Here is a 12,552-nt window from a genome sequence, read left to right on the forward strand (position 1 = left end):
CGTTTAAATGAAGACACTTTACTGAATAACGACACATAAAAACGGAATAATTGCCCTGTTAACCAACTATTTTTGGGGGGGGGCTTAAGCCCGTTAGCCCCCCCCCTTGGGTGCGCCCTTGTATGTATACAAAAAATCAAGTGCAGAACCTCGTTTTCTCGACGACCGCGATGATAGTGATACTCCCACCACTGGACACGACCGCAACGTCGACAGGCAGCCACAACACGGTCAGTGACGAAACGCGTGACAACAAACAACACCGTCGACCACACGCACAACGGTAAACGCAATAATACGCACAGCGGTAAACGCAATAATACGCCCGGCGGTATACGCACGACGGCACCACGCACAACGGCAAACAGGATAATACGCCCGGCGATGACACGCACGACGGCAAGAGAAGTCACATGCCCGGCGGTAACGAGCACGACGGCCAAAAAGAAGAAAAAATGGCGGTTTTTGTTCCCCAGCGGACTCACACGACACCGGTCGGAAAAAAACATCGACGTTCGACGGTGCGAGTCGCACGAGAGGACGCCGATGACTCAACGACCCCTCTTTGTGAGAGTTATATCATACCAGCTCGTCCAGCTTAGAACCGATCGGGGAAGAATGTTCTCGAACGAACTTTATAAATAATCGCTGGATAAGATATCGGCAAACAACCTTTGCAGATAAGGCGTGTATTGTTTGAACAGTTACAAAAAACTATAACATTTTTACTTAAAACAAGAAAAATAGTAGATTTTATAGATGAAAACAATCCATACTTATTCGCACTACCGCATTCATTAAATTGCATATGAGGTTCTGATGCAATACGAAAATTAAGTTTGGATAGTGGAGCAAAAAATCCAGAAAACCTTACTTCAACTAAACTATGGAAGCAAGTGGCTACAATTGCACAAATTTTAAATTTGTCCGATAGTGATCTTGAACAACTATCCACATTTCTTGGCCACTCCAAGGATCTACATAAGCAATTTTATAGGTTGTCAGAAAGTGCCTCTCAAGTTGCAAAAGTTAGTTAATTATTGTTGATGTTAGAAAATGGGAAAGGTCAAGAGTTTCGAGGAAAAAATCTTGATGAAATTAATATAAATGTTGATGCGTTAGTATCTGATGTTGATAAATAACAGAGTTCAAAATTACTTTTATGTCAGTTAATTTACAATGATCAAAAATGCTTGGATCTTTTATAATATTATTTTTACGATTCTTTTGCAAATCTAATACAACAAATCGTGGTTTTTCTAATTTTGATGAAGTTTTTAAATTCCAAACTATATTATTAGATTTACCGAGTTCAGGGTATTCATAAGTTTTATACGATCTGAACGGAATAAATAAACTTTTTCCTTTCTATACAATTTTTAATAGTTTTAGTCATTCAGAATCATCTACACTCAGGGGCGGACCCAGGGGGGGGGTTTTGGAGGTCAGCTGACCCACAGTTTTTTTTCGGTAAAATGTGGCCCCTTTAAATGACAAACTAAATAAATAAAATGTACAATACTACAATAATCAAAATAGAAATAATATTAAATAATAATATGGGTGTGATAAGTAATTTATAAAATGTACACAGGTTCAAGAATATTTCTATGAAAATATAATTATAAATGTATAAATATATTATGAATATTATGAATTATGATGTATAGAAAAATGTGATTACTGGATATCAAAGTATAAATAGCGCGTACAAAATCGTACGGCCAGCGCGTATCAACAATTAATATTATATGCCTAAATCGAAAAATACGCGTACTGTACGCTGTCTTTACAAAACATATACACCGATAGGCCGATCGCACACCAAAAGAGCAAAACTGCGTTAGACAGTGTTAGTCAGCCTAACACAGTTTTGTTAAAAATAGAACATCGGAAATTACATTGCATACGCACACTGATTAGACATAGTCAAAACAAAACGTTTTTGCTTTAAAACACAATTAGTCATGACTGATACTGTCTGAAGTGTCTGCATTTTTCGATAGTCATAATTAGTCATAATTAAACAACGAATATTCTTATATATCATATCGTGTTTATATTATATAACATATTATAGTATAGTAATAATATTATTATAATACAAATTATTAATTATTTATATTATTATAATTTATTATAATTTATATTATATTATTGCAATTTTACAATGGCATGTGATGGTGAAATTTTAATAAGTTATAATTTTAATAAGTTTAATAGAAAAAAGGCTATCAATATACGATTATAAAGACAAAGACCACAGTAATAGGGCAGTACAAGACAAACTATGGGAAGAAATCAGCAAAGAAATGAATGTCAATGGTATGTTTAAATATTTCTTTATTTTACTCAATTAATTATTATATTGTAACATAATAGGTAACACAATATGATAAATATGTATTAAAAAAATAAAATAATAATAACATTTTTTTTCGGTATTATTATTATTTTAATGAAAATTATTGTGAATGACATTAATATATGTACTAATTATTTAGTTAAATATAATTCATAAATAATTAAATATAAACTTATTTTAAATAATATAAGTATTTTGCCAGGGAACAGATCCTATTTCTGAATTAAAATAAGTCATGAATTTATCACGAATCTCGATAGCTTCTCGTGATGGTCAACGATTTGTGGGTCGGTCACTATGTTCCTGGTATACGTGCAAAGTAGTCGTTTCAATTTCATTATTAATATCGGTCAAATTACTTTCTTTATCCATGATTATATTATGGAGAACATATGCAGCCTGAGTTATAACAGTAGCTTTATCGGGATGAACCAACATTTTATTTTCAAAAACATTGAATCTTTTTGTAAGAATACCGAAAGCACATTCAACGATTCTCCTTGCGCGAGATTGGCGATAGTTATAAATTCTCTTCATATTATTAAGCTGTCTTCGTGCAAATGGTCTCATCAAATTACTTTTTAAAGGATATGCCTCATCTGCAACAAAAACAAAAGGAAATGTTTCCTCTAATTCTTCGTGAATTTTTCTTGGTGTAGTTGGCAAATTTAATTTATTTTTATCAAGTAATTTTCCAAAATTGGATTCTTTTAAAATGTCTCCGTCGCTATTTCGACCATAATCACCGACATCAATAACCCAGATAACAATTTCTCAACTTAAATATTATTAGAACTTTATAACTAAGTTTCATTAATAATATTATAAATTTTATGTTATCATACATTTTTAGAAATATTTTAAATATAACATTTAACATACAAAATTTTCAAAACATTTCAAATTTAATATTTTTAATTTAATTTAATGAGAACATTTAAAAAACATTTAATTGAGAACGTAGAATAACATTATTTTAAGAATATTCTTACAATATTCACATCAAATTAATAATGTAACTTAAGAAAGTAATACTTGGAAAATGTTATGAAAATAATAAATCAATAAAGTAGAATAATGTTTCAGATTTTAGAACTTAAAACTTTTTAGAACAAAAAATTTTGTTCATTTTTCTATCCTAAAAGTGTTGGTTTTCAAAACTTTTTTCATATTATGCGCTCTGAAAGAATCTTCTGTCCCAGAGGAGTATGCAAGTGCATAAATGCTTATGGACAAACGGAAATTAAAGCTGCAAATTCTATTGTAGGGCCGTGCGGGTGTTTAAAGGTAGTTGATTTAAATTGAGGAATATATCAACATTTATGTTTCACAACTCAAAATCTACGCTCAGACGACGATATTTTTCTCGTATAGCGTATATGGGATTTTATCAAATAGAACAATGGCAGCGAACGTTATATTTGTACGTTTACACGAAGCCCATGCGGGAAAATCCCGTATTCGTGAAATTTTTTTTCTCGAATACCGTACGAACTTGTCACAACGATTCGATAAATCTCGAATGTATTTTTATCGTATACGTGATTAAGTAACGCTTGTCTTCATATTGTGTCGTTCACACGAACAAAATTTCATCGAATTCGTTCATTACGTTCATCCGAATACCCCTCTAAACAATTCAAGTAGATATTAATAACTACATTTTCGTCTTTCATAAACTAAATTACGAAAAACAAAAATAAAATATAGTTGGGTATCAATTCGTATAGCCGGTATTCTAAACAATCTACACAATCTAATCAATACTGAAAAACAATGTATAGGCGTATATGTAAACATCACATGGTCGTCGTCGATGATGAACTGTTTCATGGGAAATGGGTAAAAATAGACAAAAACCAACATTGATAGTCCAGTTGAATACTTATTATTAATTTTTGTTCACGCGAACGCTCGCACGAGTATTATTCATTATAATAGGTTAATTGTTTCCCAACACCTACCTATCAGCTGTTAACATTGTTCTGGTGAATTATTTTGGACACGGCGACTTTATTACTCATTGTCTTTTTATCACAATTTTGGTGATCCACCGCGTACCGTTCAGTTATTGAGTATTGATACACTCGTGCTTGAAGTGTGTGCACTTGTTCTTTTATTCTCAAAACAGCCAATAGATCAATCATAACAGATAACAAACCTACGTAAGGTACTTAATAATTCAATAATTGTATTGTATTATTATTTATTTACTGTTACCATAATTATTATTTATATTATAAATATGCAGTACCTGGAAATAAATTTGTAAAAGTCTTAAATTTCATGACTGACTTAAAATTTCAAAAATCGAACTATTTAAATAATGGTGGTATGTTACTGTTGGATAAATATTTCTTACACTTGTAGTTAATTCATTTTAGAAGTATTATGTGATAAATAATCATATATTAAAAACATATATTAATAATAATAAAATACAAAACAAAAAATGCATGTAGAAATTGTAGTTGAGGATTTAATTACAAAAAAATACAGACTGAAAAAAATATTCTTAAATATAAATACATATATAGTGCTTATTATAATTTGATGTTTTTAACTATTAGTATGAATTTTAACAATATCTATGTTAAATTACTATTACTTAAAAAGCATAATTTATCATTATTATTTGTTTAAACCTAAATACTCTAAAATGGATTTTTTTTATATTGTTTGAATTTTAATTTATTATTGATGATATATATCATGTTTTATTTTAGATTTTCAAAATCTTGTCCTGACCAAATTAAATAAAATTAAGTATGAGATATCTAATTTGAGCTCAACAATAAACATCCAAAGAAGTACCATCAACTCGTTCGATACATTTTTAAAAAGTACTGGCCAAACAATTGCTTCTCAAATTTCAAACCAAAATACTTCAATTACACTAGATGACATGTTTCCAATAAGAAATGAAGAGGAATTGGAAATATTTGAAGAAAAAATTAAGGGCGATAAAATATTTCGAAATACTGCAGTAATTTTACACATATTTAAATCTGTTATTTAATTACTGTATCAAACTCAAAATAAATTATCACTTATCACAATAACACAACAATAAAGTTGTTACTGGGATCAGAAAATAGATGAAATTTCATCTATTCTGTGCTGGGATGATGATTTGTCAGTGCTACCTTTGGACGATACATAAAATACTTTACTTATAACCGATAACATCACAATCATCTATTACTATTGATAAAAATTAAAAAAATATATAATAAAATATATTAATACTTAATGTATATGTTTAATATATTTACACTTTCCAATTTCCATGTTAGGGGGGAGGGGGAACCCTCTAAATCCCCTGTGTCTACGTCCCTGATTACATTACATTAGAAAAATGTATCACAATATTCACAAAATAAATTGAATATTGATTTATATTGCATAAACTATTACAGTAACCTGTAACCAAATAAGACTGTTTACGGTATTTTCTGGGCTATAAATTATAATATTATGTTTTTACTTTTTATTTAATGACTCATATTAATTTTATGTTTCAGACACCATAAGACTTAATCCGAAGTTCCAAAATAAATTGGATAAAGAAATTGATGTACCATTAGCCACATGGTTGTCCCATGCAAAGTTAGAAAATATATATCAAAATAATAATAATATATTTATTTTTATATAATAATTAACTACAATGTTAATATTATACTCATGTTGTATAACCATTAATAAATTACATAATATTTAAAATTTAAAAAATGTTTTATTTATTCAGCTTACCTATTCCTGGTATTTTTAGTTTTTTAGTTTCGGTAAGTATAGATATCATACATTTATACCTATACAATATACATAATAGATGTAATATCTTTACCATATTGTTTTAGTGTAACGCATAAATAAAATAATAATATCTATTGGTAAAACCTAACCATAAAAGGTACCAATTTATTTACTTTTTAATATTTTATTTACTATAAACATTACTAAATTGTATTTATTGGCATTAATAAGTAAATAAGAAACATATAACTTCTATACATATTTTAGGTAAACTATAAAATGTTTAATTTACAATATTCTTGAAAATAAATAAATATAACATTTCTAAAATAGTGTCACGGCCTCGGCAGACGATAGGTTTTCCCTCGGTGAGGTGGCCGGTAACAGTGGAGTGAAGTTGATCGTGTTTTTTTTAAATAAAAAAAAAAAAAATAAAAAAAAAAGAAACCACGAAACCGAACAGAATATGCTTTTTTTTTACGAGTTTATTGTGAAAGCAATGTCAACAAAAAAACAAGTACGGATGTGGTCCTCGGTGACGGTGGTGGAGAGACGCGAGAAAAACGTACGTCCACAATATGCTTCCACAACAGTCACGAGCAAAAAGGTTAGTCACTTGAGGCGACCGGTCGGTACGTTGCCACCGGTTCCGATAACTTTTCCCACCTCTGCCCGGTTTTCCGAGGTAGGTGGGTAATTCGGAAACGGTGTTGTCGTTGCCCGGGTTGAGGCTGGGTAGAAAGCGGGCGCGGCTCCGCGATAGTGGTGTACTTGTTGTACCCGCACCACAGCGGGACCGCGTCAATAGTTAATTTATTATGTTCTTAAAAAATTTTAAATATAATATTTCAAGCATGTTATATTAATAATATTCTCAAAACGTACAAAAATCGGACCATTAATAAAGTGAGAACATTTTGAGAACGTTTGAATAATATTGTTGAACTCAAGTTAAAATGTTGATATAAACTTAATATTACTATCAAAATGTTGTATTAAGATTCTTAGAATATAAATTTGTTATCTGGGAATTATAAACTTGGCATTAGCATCAACGACTGCCTGTAGAACGATGGAGTGGTGCCCTTTGTAATTAAAGTAGGCAGATCCTGAATTTGGCGGACATTGAATTGCTATATGTTTACCGTCTATAGCTCCCAGGCAGTTTGGGAAATTCCAAGATTTTTCAAATTCACTTGCAATTTTTAACCAACCTTCGGTGGACGGTAAAGGCATATATACTGTGGTGATAAAATTGTCCATATTGCTAAACATGTATCTTTCACAATTTTACCTGCAGTAGTAGCTCCTATTCGAAGGTTATAGTGTAGGCGTTGGAAACGTTCCCCAGAAGCCAGAAAACTAAAAAAAATAAATATATAAATGTTTATTACCTACATTAAAAAATATATATATTATATTAACTCGTTGTTTTTATTACTATTAATATATAATAGTCAATAGGTATATTATATAATAGTACAATTAAAATCTCAAATAATGCACTTAACATTTCACAAATTCAAAAATGTATCGTAAACTGACATTTATGAGTGATTAATAATCATGATTGTTTATAATAGTTCTGAATCGTCTTAATTAATTGTAGTAATTGACAATTGGTTTTAATTTTGAACAAACGACATAAATTCATAATTATTAATACGTATAATTACGGCATTGTCTGTATTCAATATAAATAAATACCTAGTATTAATAATTCTTTTTCTTCTTCAGTATCAGTGTGCAAAAATAAATGGACTTCTCTTAGGAATTCATACGCAAGAGAGTTGCGTGAAATAAAAAATAAAAAATCTGGATCAGCTGCATCAAAGAAAAGTAAATGGTATCTCTTTGAAAGCATAAGTTTTTTATCAAATTTCATGTTACAACATAAACAAATGACTAGCAACGTAAGTGATAGTTGTAACGAGTCTGATGAACGCAGTGAATCTGAGGAATACTCGTTTGATACATCACTAGTAGAAGACAATACCTCAACACCAGAAGATAATACAGTATCAGATTGTGAACAACAACTAAATGAAGCTGTATTCAAAAGACCGAAAAAATCTAAAACTTAGTTTAAAACAGCAAGTGAACAAGTAGCTGAGCCAATGATAGAATTTTTAAAGTCAAGGACTAAGCAAATTAGCACTGAAGATTCATCAGAACTATTATTTTTCAAAAGTTTAATTCCCGATTACAAAAAACTTAACGATCAAAATCAACGTCGCTTTAAACAAGTTGTATTATCAACTTTAAACAATTTTATTGATGACCAAGAACAAAATAAACAAGCACAAATGACTTCATTTCAAAATGTACAACAGTTATAATCTTTGCAAGTTGGACAAGATGGAGGGCAAAATATGAATAACTTCTACAATGCTTTTGCGTCTGATGTTGCATCACCTATTACAGATAGTAGCAGTTCATATGATTAAGTTAACGAGTACACAATTTATATAAAATAATATCATACTATTTCTTTTTATCTATTTACATAAAATTTAATAAATTTAATAATGATGTACCACTAAATACAGTAAAATATCATACTAAAATATTAGTCTTATCAAATCTTACCTTAGTGTAATTAAAAGCCTTTCCTCTGGAGAAATACTTCTTCTGAAATTGGTGTCTTCTTTTCTTATTTCCTCTCCTATTTGCTGTATAATATAATCAAAAGTTGAAATACTAACACGTGTATAATTTTTAAATTTTTTTTCATCAGCTCGTAATTCACATATAAATGATACAATTACGTTGTGAGTGATACGTTTTTGGTTTAATGGGTGTACCCATATCTTTTTTTTTTCCCCGTTCTTCTAAATTGTGTAGAGAGTACCACATACAAATGGCAACATCTTCGTCAGATGACATTTTTGAAACTAAAAAATTGTTTGTCTAGACTTGTCTTGACTAACTGATATGCGTATATAGAAAACAAATTGTTTTAAGTTGATTAAAATAAATATGACTAACGATGACTAACACAGTTTTGCTCTTTTGGTGTGCGATCGGCCATAGTCGAAATTGTTGTTTATATAAATATATTTATCAAGTAAGTAAAATCCCTTTCCTATTTATAGATTTTCTTATCGTATTTATTAGTGGAATCTACTATTATTTTATATTATTATCCAATATCCATAATAAATATATGAGCCATGGTCATTGGTCGTTATTGATGTTAATTTACATATTATATATAAATATATAGTATGTTATTTATAACTATTTTACTATTCTTTGTATTTTATCATTTTGTCAACGAGCGTCTATTCACTCTGTTCGCTGTCGTCGTGCTTTGTTGTGTATTTGTGTTTTTGTCTAATAATAATAGTATTATAATTATTAATTATAATAATTATATTAATTATTTATTCTAATATTATCTAATGGAAACCCCTAATAAAAAAATTTGATTATCTGGTGGAACAAGGCGATTAATAAAAGAAAAAGAAAGGCAGTGAAAGGTAATAAAAGTATTCTGCCATTCCTAAAATCAAATCAAGAACCATCTTTGGAATATAGTTGTAGTGAAGAGGAAGATAATCCACCCACTGTACCAACTCTTGGTAAGTATTTTAATTTAAAAAATAGAATTATTTATTTATTGATACAAATTTAAAATAATTAAAATTAAAGTACATTAGAATATTAGATACTCAAGGTCTTCCCTAAGATGAAAATCAAGGGGGGTGAATAATATGAAAAATGCCAACTACAATTTTTTTACTCAATGTATGTTGAATAATTAACTATATGTAGTCGTATTTTACTTTTCAACATGTATATATGTGTCAGTGTCACACGTTCTTAAAATTCATAATTTAATTATATATATATATAATAATATTTTATATTGTATAATAAGTAGTTTTATAAATTTTATTCATGTATACACTGTATTACCAAATATGTAATATTTGTTTTCTGTAAGTAAAATTAGGTCCTTCCAGGCTATTATGAAACAAGTCCGACTGTCGATTGGTGTTTTCGTTAGGGTGGGAGGGGTCGGTGAGACGCCTCCCAAGACCCCCCCTTTGGGATGGCTCTGTAAAAAAAATAAAAAAAAAATTTTAAATATATATTTTCACATTTTATTTCTATATATGTGATTTTTTGTTTATAAATAATAAATATCAAGCTAATAATTTTAAGTACTTAGCCTAAATTATAATTAAATTTTTGTCCTAAAATTTTTATAAACATATCTAAATAGGTAGGTAACCTAGTTAAAATGTATATAAAATGTAAATATTACTTTTTTTAAAGACCTTGCATGATAATTAGATGAGAATATGAGGTACTTTAAACTTACCTACGGAACTAATAAAAATATATTCAATTTACATTAAAATAAATAAATAATATATTCTATATTTTATTTATTAAATTGTTAATTTTATTTAGACTATTTTATTAATAGTTATTATACTTATTAGTTATTATGAATGTACTTATTAGAGATGGGCAATACTTTTATCCTAATTCCCAAGTATCAGAATCAAGATTTATTATAAAATTTATAACCATTTTAATAAATATTTATTAATAATAATTAAAATGCTCCTGTTTGATTATTTTTTAAATACCTAGTAAATACCTGATTCATATTAAATAATAATTAAATTTTAAAAGAAAGATTTATTAATTTTTAAAAAGAAAAAATATTTTATAGGTAATGAGATAAACTAAGAATTTTAAAATACAATACTCGTATATTATATTTATAAATTTATAATTTAAATATTTACTTATTTAATTATATATATTTACTATTTTAAAAAAATAAATTGAAATACAAAAGTTTTGATTATCGTTATAAAATTGTTAGATTCATTTTTATCTAATTATTATATAATTATATTAAATAAAGTAAGTCTTGATTATATAATGTATATTTTATACTTTTAATTTCATCTCTATTTTATTGTTGTAAAAGTGCTTTAAATCAAAATATAAATTGATTAATATTTAAATCATAAATAAAATTTTTATTTCTTAATTTATTTACATACTAAATTTATAATTTAACAGTACATGATATTATACGTCCTACTTCTTTTGTAAAAGAGGAATTATTAATACAAACATCCAACATGCTAGAAGATTCAAAACATAAACTAGCAGATTTGATACTTTTCAATGATAATATACCACAAATGGACAGCTGTTCTTCTCAAACCAACAAACAAATTGAACTTGCCCAAGATGATGTTTCATACTGTATTTTAATTGATAGATGCCATAATTATCAATCAGATCCATATTTATTTATTGATATTGTATTAACACCTAAAATAATTAGAACTCTTATTGAAATAGGGCCTTGTCAACCTGGTTTTAACAATAATGATTATGTTTTTGAAGAAAATGAGCCTGGAAAAAAATTTTCTCCTTACTGGTATAATAAATATATTAAATCAGAAATGAGATGTAAAATAAATTGGTTAGTATATTCCCCAAAAGCTAATAAAATGTTTTGTTTTCCTTGCTTTTTATTTCGATCTGTATTTCAGCATAGTTATCAGTAGTCTAATCCTAATAAAGGTGTTAGTAATTTCCGTAAAGGATATGAAAAAATTATTAAACATGAAAAATCCAAGAACCACAGAGAAGCAGAAAATGAATATTTAATTTTAAAAAGTAGAATTTCAAAAGACATTACTATCCAACAAAATTTAATTAGAGTTCAAAAGTCTCAAATAGAATTTAATCGAAGTGTATTAAAACTATTAATTGATCTATTTTTATTCCTTTCAACAAATGGTCGTTCATTTCGAGGTCATAAAGAAGACATTAATTAGGATACACGAAATAAAGGACTTTTTATTGAAATAGTTAAACTTGTGTTAAAATATAACAATTGGCTGAGTCAAACCAAAATGAAACATACTTGAGTCCGAAAATTCAAAATGATATTCTTATGTGTATGGCAGATGAAACATTACATACAATATTAAATGAAGTAAAACAAGCAAAATATTTTACAATTATCGTAGATTCAACAATAGATATTGGAAGAATTGATCAATTTTCTTTTAGCTTGAGGTTTGTAGATCAACAAGGAGATATCAAAGAACATTTTCTGTGTTTTAAAGAACTACCTAATGCAACTTCAAATGATTACTTCGTCATTATAAAAAAGTTTATGGAAGAATATAAATTAGATATTTCTTTATGCCGTGGTCAAGCGTATGATGGTGCCAATACCATGTTTGGACGATTTTCTGGCCTGCAATCTGAAATAAAAAATATATCACCATCAGCACTATATATTGATTGTTGTGCTCATAATTTAAATTTAGTGCTTATAGATTCTATTAGATCGTCTATCAATGCAGTTTAATTTTTCGGTATTCTAGAGGCATTGTATACATTTATAACTAAAAACGTGTGGTAGACTTAGTATACAT

General features: G+C 28.2%; 2 pseudogenes; both read left to right on the forward strand.

The window, feature by feature from the left end:
• Positions 1–413: 413 nt before the first annotated feature.
• Positions 414–8,463, forward strand: LOC112681511 (annotated as a pseudogene).
• Positions 8,464–11,235: 2,772 nt separating this feature from the next.
• LOC112681510 lies at positions 11,236–11,943 on the forward strand (annotated as a pseudogene).
• The last annotated feature ends 609 nt before the right edge of the window (positions 11,944–12,552 follow it).

This window comes from Sipha flava, unplaced genomic scaffold (genome assembly GCF_003268045.1).
Source record: "Sipha flava isolate LNK unplaced genomic scaffold, YSA_version1 19227_pilon_pilon, whole genome shotgun sequence".
Lineage (NCBI taxonomy): Eukaryota > Metazoa > Arthropoda > Insecta > Hemiptera > Aphididae > Sipha > Sipha flava.